The 20,026-nt window shown below is 41.7% G+C and overlaps 1 pseudogene; it reads left to right on the plus strand.

Moving 5' to 3' along the window:
* The first annotated feature begins 6,366 nt into the window (after positions 1 to 6,366).
* On the plus strand, positions 6,367 to 7,004 carry LOC114212508 (large ribosomal subunit protein uL18 pseudogene; annotated as a pseudogene).
* The last annotated feature ends 13,022 nt before the right edge of the window (positions 7,005 to 20,026 follow it).

A 20,026-nucleotide genomic window follows, 5' to 3' on the forward strand; every position in this document is an offset into this window, starting at 1 on the left:
GACAATTATCATATGATCTCATTGATATGAGGAATATATCAAACCATAAGAGACTCTTAATCTCAGGAAACAAACTGAGGGTTGCTGGAGCGGAGGGGGGTGGGAGGGATGGGGTGGCTGGGTGATGGACACTGGGGAGGGTATGTGCTCTGTTGGGCGCTGTGAATTGTGTAAGACTGATGAATCACAGACCTGTACCCCTGAAACAAATAATGCATTATATGTTAATTTAAAAAAAAGACTTACATAGGTAAGAGTTAGTTTAGCAGAGTTGTTTTTTTTCTTAAATTATGATTCATGAAAACATCAGTGTGCACGTGTGTGTGTGTGTGTGAGAGAGAAAGAGAGAGAGAGAAAGAACATGTTCATAAGAGGGAATGGTGTTGAGATGGGGGAAAAGTATGTGTAGAGGTTAGCACCGAAGGGCACTGAGGAGAACGTCTACTTTGCATTGTGCCAAAGAGCACCTCTGCTCATTCCTGAAGTAGCCTGTCTCATTGTTGTACCAAAGTATATCCTTCCCATCTTTTTGACTTTGGATGAAATTTATCCACGAAAACTTTTCTAGTTAACTCGCAACCATCAGCCACCTTGATAGGTTAATCAACCATCGCAACCTCCGATAGGTTAATACATTCCGCATGCGCATGTCAAGACATTATTGACACACTCTAATGTATCTTGAGGCTGTCCTTTGCCCGTCTTATCTCCTCTGTGGAGTGTCCTTCCTGATAGTATTTCCTATTTAATCTTGTAGCCCTTCTAGAGAAATAGCTCAGGAATACTTGATAGTGGAAGAATTCTTCAGGATTTGTGAGTGGGTCAGAGCCAGCCTCCCCCATGACTGCCCAGAACAGAGATACGTTTTCCTAGGCTCCCTTGCATCTCGGTGTGGCCATGTGACTGAGTTCTGGTCAATGAGCTATAACTAAAATTTTTGGCATAACCAAAAATGCCACATCTAACTTCCAGAACTGGCTTTTGAAGTAAGAAGTCTCCCCCTTTGGGATCCTTTCTCCTTCCAGCTGAGAGGGATGCCAAGGTAATGAGTGAAGCTTGAGCAACCATCTTAGACTCTGAGGGGCAACCCCTAATGCTAAAAATAGCAGTGTAGCAAGATACAAAGAGGCTGCATCTGTGATGACTTTCTGAAGATGCGCTTCAAGACTGCCTACCTCCCGACTTCTTATACATGAGAAATAAGGTTTCTGTCCTGTATAGGTCTTCCTGATTTAGGGTTTCACTGTTCACAGCCAAACCTAATCCCAATCTCATATGGTCATAGGAAAAAGCAGAACATGGAGATTTACAAGGAGCCCTCAAGCAAGACCCAAACTGGTGCTCTGCCTGGATAATAATAATTTACAAATCATTAAGAGAGAGAGGAAGAAGATCAAAATTGGACGCTTAAAGGGCATGTTCCCTTCCCCTGGGTAAAAGCAGAGAATGTGCACATAATGCAGGTCAAATGCTGTGGAAGGGCAAGGAGTACCAGTACCCTGAAGTGTGAGCAAAAGGAAAACCACAGAGGTTAAGGAAGCTAGAATGTAATGCGTACTGGCCTTTTAGGCTACCAGCAGCTGGCTTCAAAATGTATGAGATGTAGAATTTAGTCATATAGTATCTTCATTCCTCCACTACGGAACAAAATTTTGTTTATCGCAACTAACATACTAAAATAAAATTGTAGTAATAATACTTCTCCTTATTTAAGCTATTCCCAGGAATTTGAAAGAAGAGTATCCCAGTCTGGTGTTATTCCACAGAGCAAACTACCCAAGGAAATTCTTGCCAACAATGCAGTGACATGGGCATCACATTCCAGGAGAGAAACCAGGGTCCAGAAAGAAAAGTGATTCACCCTAAACCCCCCCACCTCCTTAGTTCATCACAGGATTAGGCTTTGAACTCCCCCTTGAGGCTCCTAGGCTAGTTCTCTCTCCTCAGCACCATATTGTCCGCCCCCTTCCTCTCCCATCCATCAGGGACATCAGTTGTGCCACGGAAAAGTGGGGGGAAGCAGGATGGAATATTTATCTCTGCCCTAGGGTAATGGGTGACCAAACATGGAGTTCACATCTGCCACCCACAAAAGAGAACTTTAGCTTTCAAAATGCTTGTAAAGAAACATCCTTTCACATTGTGTGTCTCTCTGACCGTAAGAAATGGATTTTGCATGAGATAACGAGGAAAGAGTGCCAGCAACACCAATGTCTTTCCAGGGGGTCTGGAAATCTCCAAGTCTGGAGCTGACAGGTGGGCTAGTCACAGTGACAGTTTCCAAAAGTTGTGCTTGGGATAATGAAGTGAACAAAATAAATATGAGAGGCGCCTGGGTGGCTCAGTGGGTTGAGCATCTGACTCTTGGTTTCGGCTCAGGTCACGATCTTGGGGTTGTGAGATCGAGCCCCACGTCGGGCTCCACACTCAGCAGGGAGTCTGCTTGAGACTCTCTCCCCCTCTCTGTCTGCCCCTCCCTCCCTCTCAAATAAAGAAATAAATCTTAAAAAAAAAGGAAAAAGAAATATGACTAACATGTCCTTGGGACTAGATGGCAATTTCCCAAAGCACAGAGCTCTTCAAACAATAATATTGCTATTAAAAAAAAAAACACACATTGTCCCTAGAACTAACCCTTTCAGGGTATGTCTTACTCGTTACAAATTTCTGACACCTGTATGTGTATAAGGGTGCTAAATCCGAGTTGGCTCTAACAAATCCTGATGTAATGCGAGATGTGCTTTTTCACAGGTTCTCTTCGGGGAAAGTGGCCCAGCTTAGAATCTCGGGTTTTTAACATTGAAAGAAACCTCTTAGTTCAATATATAAGTAATCCAGTCCCCTCATTTATAAATCCAAGAATTTGAGGTCTCAAGAGAAGCAAGATTGTGCCCAAGGTCACAAAGCTAGTTGAGGTTTTAGTAAGTATCTCTTCCATTCCTTTCATATCTCTGCAGAACGATTAAAAAAATATTTGTTCCTCCCTTCTGTTTTCTCAGCCACCAGCATTCCAGCTGAGGCCTCACGTTTGGAATCATAAATATGGCACAACAAAGCACTACTATATACAGTTTATCAAATGATGATGGTTATTTTTTTATACTCTGGGGGAACAAAATGTATCATCACCACTCACTCTCACTTTCGTTAGCTTTTTAGGCATGGGTTGAACTGGTTGTTCTTTGCACTGAGGTGTGTGTGTGAGGATGTCATGTGTTAACAGCTAATTAGTAGCATTGCCGAGCAGAAGGAGACCTTGCTAACACAACCGAGTCTCTGTGTCACGGTGGTGCTGGTTGCAGCTGTGGTTCTTAGATGTCAGCAAACCCCAGCACAACAGAGACATTACCCAGGGCTAGGGAGAAGCCGACGACCTCATTTGGAGCCTGCCAAGTAGCTGTGTTGGCCATTGGTCTGAGCAAAGTGCTAGATGCCTACAGGGCCCTGGTAACCCAGCACTAGCTCCCCACTCCTCTTCTAGATAGTCACATGGAGCAAACTGCTTGTGCCAAAAGAAACTGCACATACTTGTGAAAAGAGCCACAGTGCTAAGAGAAAAACTGAACTGTAGCCACCACTCTACCTCCAGCTGGGTGAGGTTAGGTTCCCAACCCCATCCACTTGCACGGTCAGCGGTCAGCGTTGGATTTGGCCAAGCTTTCATTTCCCGGGACAGAAGTTATCAGAAATCACATGCTTTCGCGGGGAGAAGGAGAGAGAATGCCCTTTGAATGGAAGATAACTAGGAGGTGGTAAAATCCACATCTTGTATACCTAACTTCTCTGATCTCCTGCAGATAGCATCACTAGGACCTAAAATAGCAACGTTCTCGTTATGACTCCAGGGAATTCGGTATTTTACCTTCATTGAAACTGATTCGGATGTGGTGCTTTTGCGTTTCATTTTAGACATCTGGAATGGGAAGGGAGCTTGCTTTCCCAGCTTTGACTTGGGAAAACAACTAATGAATTCACCAAGTATTTATTCAGCACCAGCTCAACAGGCACGGGCCTGTGCCCAGAGACTGGGATGAAAGCTCGGGCCGGCACAATTCTGGGAGTATAGTGAAGGCATCATGCAAGTCATGCAAATGCCCCATTGGGTACCAACTCTGGCCCGGGCAGAGAAGGCTGTTTTGACATTCCTATTTTGCGATTGCCACATGGTAATTGCCACCGTCACTGCATTATTTTTTTTTTCCCTTCACAGGGAATACAAAAATTTCTGAACTCTTGTCACTAGTGTTTAACGAAAACTAACAGAAACTGACTGTCATGCAGAACACAAAGAATATAATTGGTTTCACAATTACTTAATGCTCCTAAAACAACAACAACAACCAAACCATAGGGACTTCTGGTTAAACATGGCAGATTTAAAAAAAAAAAAATGACTGTACCTCCAGTCCCTCTCAAGCTCCCACTAAGATGACAGGAAGAGAAAGGAAAAGCACCCATCAATAAGGACTTTGAGAACAAAAGAGGAAATAGCAATATTTTGAAAGCCAGAGAGCAGATGGATGGGCAGTCACTGACTTAGTAGGACAAAAGAAAGCTGAATGGCAAGCGCCTAGGAGAAGTGAAGCCAACAACCAGGATGAATGGGGCCACAGAAGTCTGGAGAGTCTGGGAGGTAGGGGCACCCGCCGCCCCTCCTGGGGCGGGGGCAGGACTGGAACCGGGAGGAGTAGTTCAAAGTCTGTTGAAGTGGTATCTCCTACAGCATCCCTTCCCTCCCTAGTACAAGACAGGAGGTTTATTCTCAAAAGAGATTGAGCAAGAAGATCCTGGACTAGGGACCACTGGGCACAGCTGAGGGCACTGTGACATACGGCAGCCAGGGAGACTAAGGAGGGGGGTGCGTCTGCACACCCAGCCATGCCACCAGCAGCACCACTGTAGTCTCGCTCCTAGAATCCTGGCAACCAGGCTCGCAAATGCACCGGCAGAACGGAGGCTTCCTTGGTAAACTGATCTGCCCAAGAGAAAGTATCCACAGATACTGCAGCAACTGCGATTAGCAGAATAGTGTCCATGTACTAATCCCTGCAATCTGTGCCTATGTTAGATTACACGGCAAAGCAGAGTGACGGGGCAGATGGAATGGAGATTGCTCATCAGCTACCCTTGACATAGGGAGAGTGTCCTGGGTCATCCAGGCGGACCCAACGTGATCACCAGGGTTCTCAACGGTAGCAGAGGGCGGCTGAGTCAGAGGTCAGAGTGATGTGCCATGAAAGGAGCTGACCCACTGCTGATGGCCCTAAAGATGGAGGAAGGGAGCCAAAACCCAAAGAGGAGGAGTGGCTTCTAGAAGCCAGGAAAAGGAAGAAAACAGATCCTTCCTCAGAGGCTCCAGAAAGGAATGCAGTCCTCCCAACACCCTAGTTTTAGCCCAGCGAGACTGTGCCAAACTTCTGACCTCTAGAACTGGAAGATAAATAAAATGTGTTGTTTTGAGGGGCCAAGGCTGTGGTCATATGTTGCTGCTGAGATATAAACCTATGCAGATACTATGCGGGGGACCCGACTCCTGATCAGTGAATCCCATCCGTTGCAAATCCCACCCATACTCTCCGGGCTGCCGTCAGCGTTTTACAGCATCCAAGGAATAACAGGTATTTGAAGGAAATAACTAACATAAAAGGCAAAGTTCAAAATTAATAAACATCACAGAGGGAAGAGACCATGAAGGGACCAGAAGAAAATGTAAAGAAAAAGTAAGGAAACAAACCAACCAACCAACCCTCAGAGAAATAAGAGAGAATATCGTATCCATGAAAGCAGAACAAGAACGGAGTGCCCTTAAAAAGGAACATTTTAAAAAAAAGGAACATTTAGCAGATTTAAAGAGCTCCTTGAATTTAAAAATATAATAGAATAAATACTAAATTAGAAATGCAGAGAAATAAGTTTAAAAACCTGCGAAAAAGAGGTCTATGGCAAGCCGTGGACATGGGTCCCTGTTAAAGATATCAAGAATAAGTCCTACTTTGGGATGCCTGGGTGGCTCAGTCAGTTAAGCATCTGCCTTCAGCTCAGGTCATGATCCCAGGGTCCTGGAATCGAGTCCCACATCGGGCTCCTTGCTCAGTGGGGAGCCTGCTTCACCCTCTGTCTGCTTCTCCCTCTGCTTCTGCTCTCTCTCTCTCTGGCAAATAAATAAAATCTTTAAAAAAAAAAAAAAGAAGTCTTACTTTAAGAGATACAAAGGAATTTAGACGAAAACAAGAGGATAAAACTGATTACTATGCTCAGAAACACTTATTAATCCAGGACAAAAATAGGTACCATATACCCAAAACAGTCCATGTAACCCACAGAGAGGTTAATTGTCAGATTGCTCATGCCCATACAGAAGGGGATATGGTAGTCTGCACAGTGAAGGCTCATAAGCTTCCAGAGTATGGTGTGAAGACTGGCCTGACAAAGCATGCTGCCCCACATGGTACCGACCTGCTGCTGGCCTGCAGGCTTCTCAGTGGGTTTGGCAGAGACAAGATCTCCGGAGGCCAAATGGGGGTGACAAGAGACAGATATAAGGAGGAAAGCATTGGTTGTCAACCGGGTGCTTCCACCTGCTGTTTGAATGCAGGCCTTGCCTGACTACCACTGGAACTTTGGAGGCCCTTACAGTACCACGCGATTCCCTGGTTGTGATTCCGAAAGCAGGGAATCCAATGCAGACATACACTGGAGGCACACCGTGGGTCAGATCATTGCAGATGATGCGTGTTACCTAATGGAAGGGAGGAAAGATGCTTACCAGAAACAATATGCTCACTCCATAAAGAACAACATAAACTCCAGACCTGACGGAAGAAATGTCCAAGAAAACTCATACTGCTATATGGGAGAAGCCAGTCTATAAGAAGAAGCCTAAGAAAGAACTTCAAAAGAAGGGGCAGAACTGTTCCAGAATATCTCTTGCTCAGAAGAGAGCTCATGTAACTCAGAAGAAGGCAAACTTCCTCAGAGCTCAGGAGCCAGCTCCTGAGGGCTAAGCCAAACCACAATTTTCTGTGAAGGTTTTTCAGATAAAGACAAGCTTATTGGCCAGCCAGTTAAGGAAAGGGAAGGGAAGAGAAGGGAAGGGAAGGGGAAGGGTGGAGGGAGGGAGAAAGAAAAGAAAAGAAAAGAAAAGAAAAGAAAAGAAAAGAAAAGAAAAGAAAAGAAAAGAAAAGAAAGAAGGAAGGAAGGAAGGAAGGAAGAAAGAAAGAGAAAGAAAGAAAAAAAGAAAGAAAGAAAGAAAGAAAGAAAAAGAAAAAGAAAAAGAAAGAGGGAGGCAGGGAGGGAAGGGAAGCCTTCATAAAAGTAAAACAAAACAAATAGTTTTAAAATAAGAGAAAAATGATAAAATAAGAATCTCTATAAAGGATACCCAATAGGTGTCCCAGAACAAGATGGAAAGGTTACTGGACCCAGAATCAAGAAGCCTACAGCAGGGATGGAAGAAGACCCCCAATGAGATACATCATTGTGTTTTTTCAGAAGTCCGGTAACAGAGGTGATTCTTTTTTTTTTTTTTTTAAAGATTTTATTTATTCATGAGAGACAGAGGGAGAGAGAGTGGGAGAGAGAGAGAGAGAGAGAGAGAAGCAGAGGGAGAAGCAGGCTCCCAAGGAGCAGGGAGCCCGATGCAGGACTCGATCCCAGGACCCTGGGATCATGACCTGAGCTGAAGGCAGATGCTTAACCATCCCCAGGTGCCCAACAGAGGTGATTCTTAAAGAAACTTCTAGAGAAGAAAACCTGATTATGGACAAAGGGCCAGGCATCAGAATGATATCTGAGGCTTTAAAAGTAATACTGGGAGGTAGAAGAACAGTGCCTGAACAACTCTGGAGAAAGTAGTCTCCCCCATAGAATTTCTAAGCAAGCAAACAAGTCTGCAAGTGGGATAGCATCTGCAGCCATTCAAAGTCTCAAAAAGTTGCCTCCCATGCACTGTTTTTCAGGAATTTACTAGAGGTTATGTTCCTCCAAAAGGAGGAGAAAACTCAGAGAGAAGATGCTCTTAGCCAAGAAACAGGGCGTCCTACAGAAGAAAGCAGCCAAGAGAACCTCAGAGTGATTACTCTGTAACAGGTCCAAAGAACAGCCCGTACAGATTGGAATAGAAGGACAGAGGGTTCAGAAGGGATGAATCCAAGGCGTGGGGGAAGCAACTGACAATTCACCTGTTGCATTGGTCCTTAGGAAATGCACGCTTACTGCAGAGAGCTTCATTGGAGCTGAGTGAATGGTGAGTACATTTGAAAAACTAAGCAAACCATTCAAAGTAAGACAGTTATTTACTCTGAGGATGGGAGCCGAAATCCGTATATATAAAAGACAATATAATCCTAATCCGGTATGAGCTCTAGTTAACATAAGTGTCCATCACTATCACAGGGCAAATGCTAATGCTGACTTAACTCCCATTGATGATCTAGGGTATGTTTAGGGCTGTATGAAGAGAACGGTGGTGAGGAGTGCAGACGTGTGTATATACCATTTGTTGTGATGGATCGCAGAAGTGGCCACAATCCTCTTCCCCCTGTATCCTTCACAAAGTGAAGCACAGCATCTCCCATCAGGATGTGGAGTTTGATTTTCCTCCCTTTGACCCAACTGGACTTCTGCAAGAACACAGTGGGAGTACCAGAGAGCCGGTTCTGACCCTGGTCCTCCAGAAGCTTCATGTGCTCCCACTTGCGCCAGGAACCCTGACCATCTCCCTGTGTGCGTGAGCCCAGCGCAGCCTGCTGGAGGATGAAAGGATCCATGGAGTGTGGACACCTGGGTGGCTCTGTTGGAGCCCGGAATCCCAGAATCGAGTCCCATGAAAGGATCCATGGAGTGTGGACACCTGGGTGGCTCTGTTGGAGCCCGGAATCCCAGAATTGAGTCCCGAGTTGGGCTCCCTGCTCAGTGGGGAGTCTACTTCTCCCTCTGCCCCTCCCCTGCTTGTGCGTGCACTCTCTCTCTCTCAAATAAATAAATAAAATCTTGAAAAAAAAAAAGAATCCATGGAGTGTGGAAGAGCCACCCCAGCTGAGGCCACTTAGTCTGGCCAGCCCCCAGCCAACCCAGTAACCGACCACAGCTGCATGAATGAGCAGAAATCCAGGACTGCCCAGCCCAGCCCAGCTCAGTTCAACTGCTGATGCACAGAATTGTGAGTAAATAAACAGATGCTTCAAGCCAATATGTTTTGAAATGCTTGGTTACACAGTAAAAACTAATTGATACTATGTGTTATGTGCATGTGTGTCCGCAAGAAGATGTTCATGCAAACACTAAGTTTTTGTGTCCTATCATGGGGAATCAAGACATCTACCTAAGTGTGGAAAAATCAAGCAATACGGTAGAAGCAGGTTATTTAGAAACATGGGGACAAAACAGCAAATAGATTTTAAAGTGGAGATCCGTGGAGTGTAAATCAGGGGTCAGGAGGCACAGGCTGGAGGACTGGGCTTTTTCTCATTAGAGGCTTTTTTAGAATTGTTTGTTTGATTTTTTTTTTAAGTCATGGACACATTTTGCTTTGATAAAATTGCAAATTAAGTGGAAAGAAAAAAGAAAAATAACTAACCTTCCGAGTTATTGATAGTCAGCTGGTGTAGGGCGCTTGCCACTGCCAGCAAGTCATGTGTCCAACACATGCCCTGGGCTGGAGGAGTTTCCCACTAAGACATCGCCATGGCCAACCCCGTTTTCCCTTTTGATTAGCATTCAGTCTTCGTGCTCGCATACTTGTGGTTAGCACACAGCGGGAGAATTGAAAACAGCACATGGAAAAGCTGGATGCAGGGTCTCAGACACCGCAGGTGTTCTCCAAGCTGGTAGTCTCCATGCTAATGGAGTCAACTAAGGACCGCAAACACCCAAAATAATGGAACGCTGGCTCCCGCCAAAATCAGGGCATGGAAAAAATGGGTTATTAGAAATTATTCTGTGGTAAAAAAAATTTTATTCTGTGGTAACACTGTTGAATTGGCATGAATAAAAAGTGAAGCAAATCACCCATTATTCAACAGGGTGCAGTGGCACTGTAAAAACCACACACACAGACACACACACACACACACACACGATGGCAGGAGAAATGGCTATTGTCAGATGATCACTCTCTTCCCTGACTACGACTCTGCTTTACACGTATTTTTCTATTTGTAATTATCATTTTCATGTGTTTATTAAATTCCCTCTCCTGTGTGAGGTTGGGAAGAAGCAAGCGATATTAGAAAAGGCACAGGGGCACCTGTGGGTGCTCAGGCAGTTAGGCATCTGCCTTCAGATCAGGTCATGATCCCAGGGTCCTGGGATCGAGCCCCACATTGGGCTCCCTGCTCAGAGGGGAGCCTGCTTCTCCCTCTCCCTCTGCCTGCCACTCCCCCTGCTTGTGCTGTCTGTCAAATAAATAAAATCTTAAAAAAAAAAAAAAAAGGTGCCGAAGGTAAAAGCAAGGTACTAGATCCTAAGCTGATGTGTTTATCCATCAGAGGTTAGGGAATGCCATAGCAACAAACAGCCCCAAATCTCTGTGACTTCGCCTCTCAGGCTACATATCCCTCGTTGAGTCTCCAGGCGAGTGTGGTTATCCAAGTCACTCAAAGATCCCGGCCGACACATGCTGCCCTCCCTCACGTCCCCCCGGCGCTAACCGGAAGTGACGCTCATCCTTTCGCATGGCTCTGTCTGTATTCAGAAGGGTGGGAAAATGCCATGCCGCTGTGTACCCAGAAGGGGAACTGGCCAACTCAGTCTGGTGATCTCCCTGCCATTCACCATTGTTGTACATCACCTAGAATATAAATGAGCTGCGTTTATTTTTATCTTTTCCTAGACATGTTCTACTCCCGAAAATTATTGCGCTTTAAAGGCAGATTCTGAATCTGGCTAAAGAGGGAGAGCCTGGGAGGTTATATGAGGTACGAAAGTTATGTAAAGTAATGTGGTTTCCTTTTTTTTCCTTCCTGCGGTTTAATGGTACAGCACAGCATTTGCAGACCCATGGTTTCTGTAACAAGATAATTTTATTTCACCTAATCATTAACCAGTTTATTTTTGCTTCCAAGTAGAAACTTGTTTTTGCCTAAATTTTGAAGACTGTGAATTTAAGCGAACACCACTTTCGGCCTGTTGAGGAAATGACCCAAGGTGGCCTGGAAACAGCCATGCTGATGCGTAAATGAGAAAATTTCATTTATGTAAATCTCATTGCAACAGTTGTGCTGTGAGAAGAGGTTAAGGTGAGCAGGGCCTGTAGATGTGGACGATCAAAATACAGTTTTCAGGTAAAACATATGGCATGGGGAAGGAGCAGAGTAGGTTTCCATCTCTGGGGACCAAGGAAGGAAACGTATTTTCCTGCATTTATTTGTGAAGAACTTCAGTGATAAGCACTGGGCTTTTCTCCTGCAGAAAGATGGAAACAGAGAAGCAGGGTTTCCAAATTTTTAGCCAAAGTCCCCAAACCCTTTGATCCTGCAGCTTCTAATGTGTCAGGCATCGCATCCAAGGCTGGTTATACCTCCTTGCTGCAATCCAAACAAGCAGAAGGCTGAAATACTCAGAACTCTTTGTTGCATTGGAGTAAGAAAAAACACATGGCAAGGAAACCAGTTGAAGTCAGGCACACCTGCAAAAGAAAAGCAGGGCCAGAATGTTACAGGGTTAGGGCCGATTTCATCCCATTTCTTAACTTCTCTAAAACACATGGCACACTGAGGCAGGAATAAATTTCACTAGGATGAACCACTTACCTAATAACTTTGCTCATTTTGAAATCTAAAATCCTTATTTATAGAAGGTTCCAACTGGTCTGAATTATAAGTAATGTGGTCTTCAACATGGGACCAAATGAGACCTGTTGTGGGTATTTGTTGTGAATATTCATACCTGTGAGTATATGCCATAAGCTTCACACCATCTATTGCGGGTCGTGAGAGCACTCTCCAGTTCTTCCTAACTAACTTGCTGGTGACATAGGACAACCAATCGGGTCAGAAGGAGTAATGTGAGCTGGTCTCTTCTTTTGTCCCATGCCACATGCATGGGTTGCTTCTGGCCTTAGGGCCCCCCTTTTTTTAATTAGTTTATTTATTTGATTTTTAAGTTTTTGAATTTTATTTTAATTCCAGTGTAGTTAACATACAGTGTTGTAATAGTTTCAGGTGTACAATATAGTGATTCAGCAAGTGTTCAAGGTAAGTGTACTCTTAAACCCCTTCACCGATTTCACCCATCCCCCACACACCTTCCCTCTGGGAACCATCTGTTTGTTCTCTATAGTTAAGATACTTCTGGCCACAGGCCCTTTGTATTGCAAATGGTCATAAACTGGTTGTAGATTACTGTATCATATGTATTCCATCATATAGATATAGATTTGTAGATGTTTCACTTGTTCACTTTAAGTTCCTTTTATACTCTGTTAATTGATTTTTCTAGATCAGGGTTTGTCAACCTTGGTGCTAGACATTTTGGATGGGTAATTCTTTGTTATTGGGGGGGAGGCTGTCCTGTGAGTTTATAAGATGTTGAGCAGTGTCCCAGGCCTCTACCAGGTAGATGTCAATAGCACCTAAACCCTCCAGTTGTGACAAAAATGTCTCTGGACATTGCCGACGTCCCTTGGAGGCCAAAATCACTCCCATTTGGGAACCAGACTGACCACTTCTGTTTAACAGAAACATAATGCAATTCACAAGTGTGAGCCTCAGGAGTAATTTTAAATTTTCTAGTAGTTACATTAAATAAAAGTAAAAAGAAATTAGCAAAATAAATTGTGATGATTTTTAACTTAACCATATATACTCAAAGGGTTATTTTAACATGTAACAAGATAGAAATTATTCATGAGATATTTTCAGTAGTGGTTTTGCTTTTATTTTAACTCTGGTGTGTATTTTGCACTCACATCACATCTCAACTTGGACAAGGCTCAGTTGCCACACGTGGCCAGTGGCCACCTTGTTGGACAGCACAAGACTAGTAGACTGGGAGTTTGTGTCCCTCCAAAATTCATATGTTGAAGAGGCAGTTCAAGATGGCAGCATAGGAAGATCCCCAACTCACTTCCTCCCATGGACACAACACATCTACAGCTACATATGGAACATTTCCTTCTGAAAAGAACCTGAGAACTAGCCAAACAGCTACTCCACAACAAGGATAAAAGGGCTACCTTGAGACCAGTAGGAGAGGCAGAGATGTAGTTTTACCAAAAACCCAACCCCTAGTATGGCAACCCACCATCAGAGGGGACTTATAAATACAGAACTCCCACTCGAGGAGTGATGGGTTTGTGCCCCAGAGCAAGCATCTCCAACCCTTGGGACATGCACTAGAGAGGCATACCCCCAAAGTCTGGCTTTGAAGACCAATGGGGCTTATATCCAGGAGAACCACAGGGCTACAGGAAATGATGAGTCCACTCTTAGCTCACATGCAGATTCATTTGTCCCAGGACCCAGTGCAAAGGCAGCAGTTTGAAAGGAGCCCAGACCATATGTGAAGGAGATTCACTGATAATCATAAAGCATCTACGAGGGGAGAAAAAGCCTGTTGGAAGTCGCTTCAGGGTTGGATGGCTGGCAGGAACCACTTTCACATTCTCTCTCTAACTTGCTAGTGCCTGTGCTGGTGGGCACAATTTTCTCACTCTCACTCTAATTTGCTAGCACCTGCTCATCAGAGGTGGTAGGTGAGTGCCCCCCTCTTGCACTGCTGCCCAGGCCCCCGGAGGTGGTGGGCAAGCAGCCCACCTTCTCAGAGCCAGCAGGCACATGCAGCCCACACACAGGATGCCTCTTGATCATGAGAATCTGGCAGCCATGGGGGATTGTGTTTCTGGGCCCCATAGGTCTGAAACAAATGGGGGGACAGTCAAGAACTAGGGCAAGGTTAAATGATAAGATTCATCACCTATACAGGGGCACCCCTCTAAGACTGGGAAACATAGGGTGCCTGGGTGGCTCAGTCATTTAAGTGTCTGCCTTCAGCTCAGGTCATGATCCTGGGATCCTGGGATTGAGTCCCACATTGAGCTTCCTGCTTTTCCCTCTGCCTCTGCCTGCCACTCCCCCTGCTTGTGCTCTCTCTCTCTCTCTCTGTGTCAAATTAATAAATAAAATCTTAAAAAAAAAAAAAAGCCTGGGAAAGATAGCTGTTTTGCCTAACACATACAAATAAGCATGGAGTGTCAAGCAAAATGAGGAAACAAAGGAATACATTCCAAATGAAAGAATAAGATAAAACCTCGGAGTGGGGGGAATTTTGATGAAACAGAGATAAATAATTTACCTGACAAAGACTACAAATAATAGTCATGAAGATGCTTACTGAATTGGGGAAAAGAATGGACGGACACAGAGAGAACTTCAACAAAGGGATAGAAAATATAAGAAAGTACCAAAGAGCTGAAGAATACAATAACTGAACTGAAATATACACTAGAGGAGTTCAACAGCAAACTAGATGAAACAGAAGAAAGAATCAATGATCTGAAAGACAAGGCAGTGGAACTCACCCAAATAAAGCAACAACAACAAAAGAATTTTTAAAAGTTCAGATAGCTTAAAGGACCTTCAGGAAAACATCAAGCAGGGTAACATTTGCATTATAGAAGTACCAGAGAAGAAGAGGGGGTGGGCAGAAAACATATTTGAAGAAATAATGGCTGAAAACTTCCCTGAACTGGGGAAGGAAACAGACATTCAGATTGAGGAATCTCAGAGAGTTCCAAGCAAGATGAACCCCAAAAGACCCACACCAAGACATATTACAATTAAAATGTCCAAAGATAGGGGCGCCTGGGTGACTCAGTCAGTTGGGTGTCTGACTGATCAGCTCAGGTCATGATCTCATGGGTCATGAGATCCAGCCCCACCTCCGGCTCCCCAGTTAGTAGGGAGTCTGCTTGAGATTCTCCCCCTCTGCCACAACCCCACTCACTCTCTCTCTCTCTCTGTCAAATAGATAAATACATCTTTAAAAAATAAAATAAAATGTACAAAGATAAAGAGAAAATCTTAAAAGCAAGAGAAAAACAACTTATTAGATACAAGGGTACCCCATTAGAATATCAGTAGATTTTTCAGCAGAAACTTTGCAGGCCAAAAGAGAGTGGCATGATATATTTAAAGTGCTGAAAGGAAAAAACTTCAAGAGAACTCTACCTGGCAAGTTTATCATTCAGAATTGAAGGAGAAATAAAGAATTTTCCAGACAAGCAGAAGCTAAAGGAGTTCATCACCACTAAACCAGGCTCCCAAGAAATGTTAAAAGGACTTCTTTCAGCTGAAAATAAAGGTCACTAGTTGGTAATTAGAAAACATATGTGAAAATCTCATTGGTAAATGTAAATATATAGTGAGTAAATTAATCACTTACAAAGTGACTATGAACGTTAAAGGACAAAGTAGTAAAAATAACAATAACTATAGTTATTGATGAGGGATACACAAAATAAAAAAGATGGAAAATGTGAAATCAAAAACATAGAATGTGGGATGGAGAGAGTAAAAACGCAGAGTTTTAAAATGCATTCAAACTTAACTTGCTATCAACTTAAAATAGACTGGTCTATCTATATATATTACATATATACAGATATATGTAAATATGCTTATATATAAATATAAGTAAACATATATATATAAGCTGTTATATGTGAGCCTCATGGTAATCACAAAGCCAAGACCTATAATAATACACAAAAAATAAGGAGAAAGGAACCTAAGCATAACACTATAGAAAGTCATCAAACCACAAAGGAAGAAAGCAAGAGAAGAAAAAAGGAACAGAGTAGAACTACAAAATAGCCAGAAAACCACTAACAAAATGGCAATAAGTACATACTTATCAATAATTATTTTAAATGTAAATGGACTAAATTCTCCAATCAAAATGTTCGAGTGGCTAAATAGAAAAAAAATACTAGACCCATCTATATTTTGTCTACAAAGAGATTCACATCAGATGGAAGGACACACAGGCTGAAAGTGAAGGGATGGAAAAAGATATTTCATGCAAATGGAAACCAAAAGAAAGCTGGGGTAACTAAACTTAGACATAATAGACTTTAAAATGAAGGCTATAACAAAAGACAAAGATGGGCATTACTTAACAAAAAGGGGTTAATTCAACAAGAAGATATAACATTTGTAAACTTATTTATCCAACACAGGAGCCTATAAGCAGGTATTAACAGATCTAAAGGAAAAAATGGACAGCAATACAATAATAGTAGGAGACTTTAATTCCCCACTTACATTAATGTATAGATCACCCAAATAGGAAATGGGAAATCAGTAAGGAAACATCAGCCTTAAATGACACATTAGACCAGATGGACTTAATAGATATATGTAAAACATTCCATCCAAATCAGCAGAATACACATTCTTCTCAAGTGTACATGGAATGTTCTCCAGGATAGATCATATGCTGGGCCACAAAACAAGTCTCAATAAATTTAAGAAGACTGAAATTATATTAAGCATCTTTTCTGACCACGGTGGTATGAAACTAGAAATCAATCAAAAGAAGAAAACTGGAAAAATCATGAATGTGTGGAGTTTAAACAACATGATACTGAGCAATCTGTAGGTCAACCAAGAAATCAGAGGAGAAAAAAAAAACCTTGAGACAAATGAAAATGGGAATATAACATACCAAAATCTATGAGGTAAAGTAAAAGCAATTCTAAGAGGAAAGTTCATAGTGATATAGGCCTACCTCAAGAAACAAGAGAAATCTCAAAGAAGTGATCTAACTTTACACCTAAAGGAATTAGAAAAAGAAAAATAAATGAATGCCCATGCTAGTAGAAGGAAGGAAATAATAAAGATCAGAGTGGAAATAAATGAAATAGAGACTAAAAAGACAATTAAAAAGATCAATGAAACTAAGAGCTGAGAAGATAAACAAAATTGGAAAACCTTTGCCAGACTCACTAAGAAAAAGGGAGAAGCCTCAAATAAAATCAGAAATGAAAGAGGAGAAATTATAACTGATACGGCTGAAGTACAAAAGATCATAAGAGACATATGAATTATAGGCCAACAAATTGGACAACCTAGAAGAAATGGATAAATTTCTAGAAACATACAATCCTCCAAGACTGAATCATGAAAAAATAGAAAATCTAAATAGACCAATTACCAGTAAGGAGATTGAATCTGTAATCAATGTACTCTCAACAAACGAAAGTCCAGGACCAAGACACTTCACCAGTGAATTCTACCAAATATTCAAAGAAAGTTAATACCTATCCTTCTGAAACTCTTCTAAAAAACTGAAGAGGTAGGAATGCTCCCAAACTCATTTTATGAGGCCAGCATTACATGGATACCAAAACCAGACAAGGACACCACAATAAGAAAAGATCAAAGACCAATACCCCTTAGAAACAGAGATATAAAAATCCTCAACAAAATATTAGCAAACCAAATTCAACAATATATTAGAAGGATTGTACACCATGACTAAATCTGATTTATTCCAGGGATGCAAGGATGGTTCAACATCTGCAAATCAATCAACATGCTACACCGCATTAGCAAAATAAAGGATAAAAATTCTAGGATCATCTCAATCGATGCATAAAATTCATATGTTGAAACTCTAACCCACAATATGAGTGCAGGTGAGTTTGGGAGGTAATTATGTTTAAATGAGGTCATGAGGATAGAGGTCCCATATTGGGATTAGTGTCCTCACAGAAAGAGACTGGAGCTTGCTCGCTCAGCCATGTGAAGATACAACCAGAAGAGTGCTATTTGCAAACCAGGAAGAATGCTCCTACCAGACATCAGATCTGCCAAAACCTTAATCTTGGGCTTCAGCCTGCAGAACTGTGAGAAATAGATGTTTATTGTTTAAACCACCCAATGGCTTAAACGAATATGTGTGCACCTATGCACCCATGCATGACACCTTCTCCCTGTTGACCGTGTCTTCTTGCATGTTGTGGTGATGGAAAAGCAGAGAGAACACAGACATTCCCGTTTAGTCACATCATGCCCATGTTGTGTGGGTGCATTTGCTCCCAAAGAATTGCACAATGAGAACTAAAGTTATGACTGATCATCCACCATGCTCTTTGGTTTATCATAAAACATTATATTCAGGAGATGTTTACTGTTAAATACATTATATGAAATGGTAAACATCCTAATTACAGTGTATCACAATGCTGGATTAATTAAAATTCTCTACCAAGCATTTGAGTTTGTAATTTTGTTGGTTTCGTTGCATTCGGTTTTTGGATGAATCCTGTTATAACATTGGTTAATAGAACTGTGTGCAGCAAAGAGGATAAAAGAAACTTCACTGATGGCCATTCTTCCCTGTAGAGAGTGTTTGTTTGTTTGTTTGTTTTCATTCAAGACTGCCATTTAGAGAATTAAAACTGGTCTCAGAGTAAGACTTGAATATTGAGCTAGTGTAGCTGGGTCTGTTTCTTCCTGGGTAAGAATGATTTCCTCCTCTTTGTATATATTTCCCTTTGTGTTGTTTCATTCACGAATCTTCTGGGCCTGACAACCATCTACAGAAATGCTGCCAAGATGATGAGTAAGACACCCTCAGCCCAAATTATTTCCCTTTAATTTTTTCATCCTAAAACTGAATGTTCTTGAGATCTTCTAATACTGTCTGCCTTCCAAACCTGCAAGATTATCAAAATCCTTTTGGGGGAGCTTTTTAAAAGACTAAGGGCCCAGAAAATATAGAAAATGGAAATGACAAAAAAAATAAAGAGGATTATGAGAATCAGGACATTTCCAAACAGGAAATAAAAAGCAATACGGAAGTGTGTTAGGCAGTTGATTAATAAACATATGTTATTTTTCTGGAAAAAAGAAGTCTCAAAAGACTCCACCTCCAGAGATTTTATTTTATTAGCTCTGGTGTGGGTCCTGACTGTTGCATGTTTTTAAGCCTCATGGGTGATTTTAATGATCAACCATATTTGAGAACCAGTGGTTTAATTTCCTGTATGAATTAAAAGAGGCTAAATGCTAGGGAGACTTATCCTAAGATCTTTTGTTTTCCTTTTGTGAACCCTTCTCTGGGCTAAGATCCTGTCCAATGGTAAGCATACATAAATGAGGTTAATGAGAAGTACTTTGAGCTTAAAGTGAAGACAGCCTGATCTGATTTTATCTGTTACTAATGGTCTGTCTTCAACCAAGTCATTTATTCTTGCAATCAGTTTTTTCTACCTGCAAAGTGGATTTTGTAAGCAATGACCCTTACTTTATGTTTGTTGAAAATGTGATTTGAAATGTATTTATGCTGCAGCAGGTACATTAATTAAAGCTGCTATGATTACGCATTGGCATATAAAACAAAAGATCAAACTTGCTTCTCAATATTTTCCCCCAAACATTTTTTTGCCTACTTGATTCATTGGTAGAAGTTCCCTTTTATTGTTCACATAAGAAATCATCCTAAGACTCAGTCTGATGGAGATATAGACAAATGCAGTAGGCTACAGATATATAATAAAATATAATAATATAATATAATATAATATAATATAATATAATATAATATAATATAATATAATATAATATAATTAATATAATATAATAAACAATAAAGATAGGCACAGGGGCACCTGGGTGGCTCAGTCGGTTAAGTGTCTGCCTTCAGCTCAGGTCATGATCCCAGAGTCCCAGGATCAAGCCCCGTGTCAGGCTTCCTGCTCAGCCTGCTTCTCGCTCTGACCTTCCCCTGTCTCATGCTCTCTCTCTCTCTCTCTCTCAAATAAATAAATAAAATCTAAAAAAAAAGATAGGCACAAATACACATGGTTTCTCTCATCTCAAGTAAAATCTCAAATTAACATAAAATATGTTCCATAAAATTATTTCTTATTGTTTTCAAATATGTCTTTTTTTCTTATTTGGATAATATTTCATATTTAATGCATAGATATTTAAAACCTATAAAGCATTCTTTTGTTAATATTTTCTAAATAATAGGGCTAATTTCAATGAGACATAAAAAGAAAAGTGTGACTAATAAC

Source organism: Eumetopias jubatus, unplaced genomic scaffold, assembly GCF_037043125.1.
Source record: "Eumetopias jubatus isolate StellerSeaLion01/CBP00866 unplaced genomic scaffold, mEumJub1_p1.0 scaffold_6, whole genome shotgun sequence".
Taxonomy (NCBI): Eukaryota; Metazoa; Chordata; class Mammalia; order Carnivora; family Otariidae; genus Eumetopias; species Eumetopias jubatus.